Here is a 6,059-nt window from a genome sequence, read left to right as displayed (position 1 = left end):
CATTATCCATTTTAAATAGAGCAGTGTGTACATGACCATCCCAAACTCCCTAACTATCCCGTCCCCCAGAAACCATAAGTTCGTTTTCTAAGTCTGTGAGTCTTTTTCCGTTTTGTAAGTAAGTTCATCTGTATCGTTTCTTTTTATACTCCACGTATCAGGGATAGCATACGATATTTCTCCTTCTCTAGCTGACTTACTTCACTCAGTATGACAGTCTCTAGGTCCATCCATGTTGCTGTAAACGACATTATTTCATTCCTTGTAATGGCTGAGAAATACTCCCTTGTGCATACATAGCACATCTTTTTATGCATTCCTCTGTCGATGGACATTTAGATTCCTTCCATGTCTTAGCTATTGTGAACAGTGCTGCGATAAGCATTGGGAAGTATGTATCCTTTCAGGTCACGTTTTTCTCTGGGTATATATGCAGGGCTCTTCCTAATGGACCACTTTGGAGCAGTGCTTTCTGGAACTTTTCTTTTTAGGTTGCAAAATTTTGGCTTAGTTCAATCAAAAGATAAAAGCAAACACTGAAAACCCCATTTTGTTGGGAATTCTCATGTGAAAGTGGAAGAGGTACTCAGAACGAACATGGGGAGCTTTGAATAAATGCTTCATGGTCCTGATTCACACGGAAGAAGTCCTGGAGTGATGGATTCAGTCTTTCAACTCTTTGTGTTTATATAGCTACTGTGTGAGTGAGACAGGGGAAGTACCACTATTTCCTGACAGAGTACACTATTCATGAATAACTGGTCCAGTGTGTGTGTACGTGTACCTAGCGTGTTGCTAATCGTGGTGAAATCCCAAGGCCCTGCTCTCTGTGTGCACGTGGCCACATGCTTCTTCCTGCATTGCAAACCCAGGCACATTGCTCCACCCCTGGGAGGTTCTGGGCTTCCAGGACCTCTCTCCCAGGACCCAGCTGGGGCCACTCTAGCCCTGAAGTTAGGGCTGACTGTAGTCTTGCTCCAGCCCTGGGAAGCAGCCAGGGTTGGGCATCTGACTTGGGCAGAGAAACTGGATGAAGCTCAGAGGGATTTGCGGAAAACTAGTGGGTGGGGAGGAGAACTGGGTAAGGATTTAGAGCAATCATACAAAATAACAAACCACTTCTTTGTAAATCCTGCAAATCACATCCCAAGTCTGGGGCCAAGAACCAGAGAAATTTCTGTGCAGCAAATAGGCTATGGAGTGAATGTGCTTTATGTAAAATGGGTACTAAATTCAGGGGTCTGTACTGCCAGGCAGAGAAGGCAATGGCACCCCACTCCAGTACTCTTGCCTGGAAAATCCCATGGACGGAGGAGCCTGGTAGGCTATAGTCCGTGGAGTCGTGAAGAGTCGGACACGACTGAGCAACTTCACTTTTCACTTTCATGCACTGGAGAAGAAAATGGCAACCCACTCCAGTGTTCTTGCCTGGAGAATCCCAGGGACGTGGGAGCCTGGTGGGCTGCCATCTATGGGGTTGCACAGAGTCGGACACGACTGACGCGACTTAGCAGCAGCAGCACTGTCAGGAAGAGGGGAGGCTTTGAGAAATTACATTTCTTGTACGAGGTGGCACTCAAGTGACAATAGTGAAAAAGACAAAAATCAAGTTTTCTCTCTGACAGTTGCTGTTTCTACTTTCAGACCCTTCCTCTAATGACATCACCTTTCCTCCCAGCCCATCTCTAACAGGCTGGGTCCCTTCTCCATAACCTCCACCCCTTGGATTATATCTCTTATGACTTTTTCCCCGTGAGGACACGTAGTTACCCACCTTCCCCTCATTCACAGCTAGTTTTGGCTCTCTTTTCTGACCCTGAACTCATATGATCTTCGACCTATATACACAATGTCCTCTCCTTGCCGGAAAATGTTCTGGAAAAACTAATCTCTGAAATGGCTAAACCAGTGTCTCCATGGACAAGCCTTAGGGCTTCGTGCCACCAGGAGTCTCTCACAGAGGAGATTCAGGTGGCTTCCAGTCTTGTGTGATTTCAAATCATGCCGCCATGAATGAACTTATGAGCATATTAGCAAAGTAAATCCCTAAAGTGGAACCTCTGGGTTAAACAGCATGCGCATGCTTGATGCTTTCTGATCATTATTGCCAAGCAGCCAGCGATATTCCCACCCACAGCACTGATTAACTTTAGAAGGGGAGGGGCGGACTGATGATTGGAGGGTATTACAAAGGAGGAGAATGAACTCGATCTTGTCATGTTTCTTCAACGTTTTTGTGTATGTGTCAAGCCTTGCTTTAAATACCAGACTATTTGTTGACACATCTGAAATGATCAAAAGACAAAAGTAGACAAGTGGGAGGTGGTTAAAACATGGTCATTTGTTGCAGCCCCACAATGTGTCGTGGGGTCTGCAAAAGCACCCAGGCCAGCCCACACTGCACCCCCTCTCCTGTGTGGGGGAGAGTGCTTGACTGCACAGTCCGTGCGCTCAGCCTGCAGTGCACAAGCAGACATGTTCTCTCATTCCTTACCTTTCATCCACAGCAGATGGCATCCTGTTCATGAAAGTGTCTTTTCAAACACTAATCAATTTTATACATTGTAATCAAGATTTGGTGGCCCAATGGTGAGAGTCCACAGTGCTGCCTCGGCGTGCAATGGGACACTGATTGAGAACCACTGACCCAAAAGCCAAGCAGATCCCCCAGCGACGAGCAGGGAGTCTGTGAAGTTACCAGAAAAGGGTCACAGGGATCCTGACAGGCAAGTAACTCCCAGCACTGGGAATCTGGAAGCAAGATCTCGCCAGGTCCAGGCATCCATGGGAAACCACTGCAAATATTGGGACAAAGTACTGAGACCTGGGCTTAAGGATGAGGTCCTAGATCAAAGCAAGACTGTGGGGGGAGATGCCGAGTCTTGTCCTTGGAAAACCAGGATACGACTTGGTAGGGAATCAGGTAAAGCCAAGGGTGCTGGGACAAAAGAAGGATTTGGTTCCTACAACCAGACTGCGGCCAGGCTTGGTTGTAAGGAAGCACTCCCCTTGTTGGAACTGGGGTGCAGTTTGAGGGAGGATGAGCATTTGTGACTGAGTTGGACAGTTTACTGACTTTGGGCTTCAAACTGGTGGCAGCTCCAGGGCCAAGCTTACCTGCAGGTGGTACATATGAGGAGTTGGGGGCAAGAGCTGGACAGAGACTTCACCAGCTGCTTGTGGAATAAGCTTTAAGACAAGCTTGAGCAGGAATGGCAAAATGCTTGAGTCAAAAGATAATTCTGTGTGTGAGAGAATTTTACAGCCTAATTTATGGAGTAACACACATTGAAGGAGAAACTTTCATCTAGAGCATAAAAACGAAACCCTGAATTATACGCCTCCCCGCACGCCAGAGCTGTGGAGGCCGGGGATGCAAGTATTGTGGGAGGGGCCAGAGGCGGATGCAGCAGACGGCCCCGGAGGGGCGGGCCCTCCCTCGCGCAGGCCTGCACAGGACCGACCGGCAGTGTCATCACGGCTCACGGCTCGACGCGGGCTGTCACCAGGCCTGGGTGGTCTTCGGAGGAAGACTCACATGTCACCTTTTGGTCTCAGTGATAGCAAATGCCTGGCTCTGTAACTGCTTGTGGAGTAAACGGTCAAGACAGGAAGGAAGACTGTCTCCAGCCCCATGTCTTTGTCTTCACGGGATAGAACAGCTACTGGGAAAGGACGTGCTGAGATGTCGCCTTTCGTGGGTCGAGTTGTGTTCCTTTAGAAAAAAAAAAAAGATACACTGAAGTCCTAATCACCCCAGGACTGCAAAATGTGACTTTATTTGGAAATACAGTAGGTATTGCATGTGTAATTAGCCAAGATGGGTCACACCAAGGTAGGTGGGCCTGTGATCCAATGTGACTGGTGACCTTATGAAAAGAGGAGAGGACGCAGAGGGACATAGACGCACACAGGGAGAAGGCCATGTGACAACAAGGGCTGAGACTGGAGCGACCCACCTGCAAGCCCAGGACCCCACGTATTTTCTGCAAACCACTGGAGGGTGGAGGAGGCCGGATGGTCCTCCCCTGCAGGCTTCAGACGAGGTGCAGCCCCGCCAACACTCTGACTGGGGTTTCTAGCCTCCAGGACTGTGAGGCAGTACATTTCCATCGCTTTAAGCCATTCAGTTTGTGGTTCTTTGTCATGTCAGCTATCCCTAGGGAACTAAAACATCACCCAAACTTCCTCTTCAGGCTGGAAAGAACCAGGCTTAAGTGAGGCTGCCCCTAAAAAGAAGAGAATAAAATGGCCTAGCATTCTCACAAGGGGAGAGAGATAATAAACAAATAAATATGGAAAAATAGATTATGCTAGACTGTAGTAACGGCATAGAGAAAGATAAATGGTGGCAGGATATGAAATGACAAGGCGACGTGTAAATTTAAATGAAGTAGACAGGAAGATCTCACAGGAAAAGCCCTGAGGGGATGAGGGGGTGAAAACGGTGGAGGCAGAAAAGGCACCCAAGAGAGGCCGGCTGGGAGGCTTGCCAGGGACAGCAAGCAAGGCACAGGGAGGGATCCTGACCCAGGGATCGAACTGCCGTCGCTGATGTCTCCTGCACTGGCAGGTGGGTTCTTTACCACTGCACCACCTGGGAAGCCCAAGGAAACCTCTAGCTCTCTCCTTTGTACCCGTTCAATAGGATCTGTTTACAGAGCAGAGACAAGTTGTGCTCTGACAAGGAAACTTCAAACTTTGAGTCAGGGAGGGAGGGAGCAGAGGCGTGGCCATTGCAAGGAGCCTGCTGGGACCCTGAATGAGACGGGAAGTCCTCAGAGGTTGTGCATGGGCAGATCTAGGCGACAGAAGGAGAGATTTTGGCATTAGGAAACATGCAGAGGCCAGAAGGAGAAGGAAGGGGCTCAGGGCCCCCCAAAGAATGGCAGTATCAGCTGAGCAAGAGCAGAAGGCAACGCAAGACTCAGAATCAAAGGCATCAGAATGCAAACATTCCCCTCTGAAGACTTGCTCATGACTTCCTTTAGAAGTGTTCATATTTTAACAATAGGTGCCTGGAAACACAAATCACCACTGGAAAAGGAAGAATCATTTTCCCAGGACACACCGTGGGCCAAAGTACCTCTTAATGAGCTCAGAGGAGGTAGGAAAGGGTTGTTTTCTGCAAGGCTGGAGAGTTTACACACAGCTTATTTGAATGACGTGAAGTTTGAATATGCAAGGTGCTTTCTGCACTTGACAAGAGTGCAACTTGTCTGTGCTTTGTAAACATTTCGTGTTAAACTGGTACAACTGGAGATAGCTAGAGGCTTCCTTGGGCTTCCCAGGTGGCGCAATGGAAGAGAACCTGCCTGCCAATGCAGGAGACATAAGACAGATGCAGGTTCGATCCCCGGATTGGGAAGATCCCCTGGAGAAGGGAATGGCCACCCACTCCAGTATTCTTGCCTGGAGAATCCCATGGACAGGGAGCCTGGTGGGCTACAGTCCACAGGGTTGTGAACAGTTGGACTTGGCTGAAACGCATGTGCACACTCATGCAGAGGCTTCCTTAGCATCCAGTGGAAGCCTCTGGACTTGTCTCTGTGGGTCCTTTGAGCCACTGGACCCCCCAAGCCACAGAGGGCAGCTTGGCAGTCACAGGATAGGCACCCTTACCTGGGTGCCTGCTCTGTGTGCCCATCCAGACAAAAAGGCTCCAGCCCCCAGGTGGCAGCTCAAAGCAACTATTTATTGAGCCTCTACTATGTAAGGGATACTCTGCTGAAGTCTGAGAGTTCAACAGTGGACAAGATGAACACAGTTTCTGCTTTTAAGAAGCTTTTATTGGTTGGGAGGAAGGGATAGACAGGAAGCAAAAATATGAATATGGCAATTTCAGAGTATGAATTGATAAAAAGAAAGAGGAGGGTGTGACTGTAGGCTGAGTGATGAGGGAGGCCTTTCTGACTTGGTGTTATTTGAGGTTCTAAAAATGAGAAGCAATAATATTTAAAATAGACAGCCAACAAGGACCTACTGTACAGCACAGGGAACTCTGCTCAATATTCTGTAATAACCTAAAATGGGAAAAGAATTTGAAAAAGGATGCATGT

Source organism: Ovis canadensis, chromosome 23, assembly GCF_042477335.2.
Source record: "Ovis canadensis isolate MfBH-ARS-UI-01 breed Bighorn chromosome 23, ARS-UI_OviCan_v2, whole genome shotgun sequence".
In the NCBI taxonomy this organism is placed as follows: domain Eukaryota; kingdom Metazoa; phylum Chordata; class Mammalia; order Artiodactyla; family Bovidae; genus Ovis; species Ovis canadensis.
The sequence above is the reverse complement of the archived record's forward strand: the minus strand, read 5'-3'. Positions refer to the sequence as shown.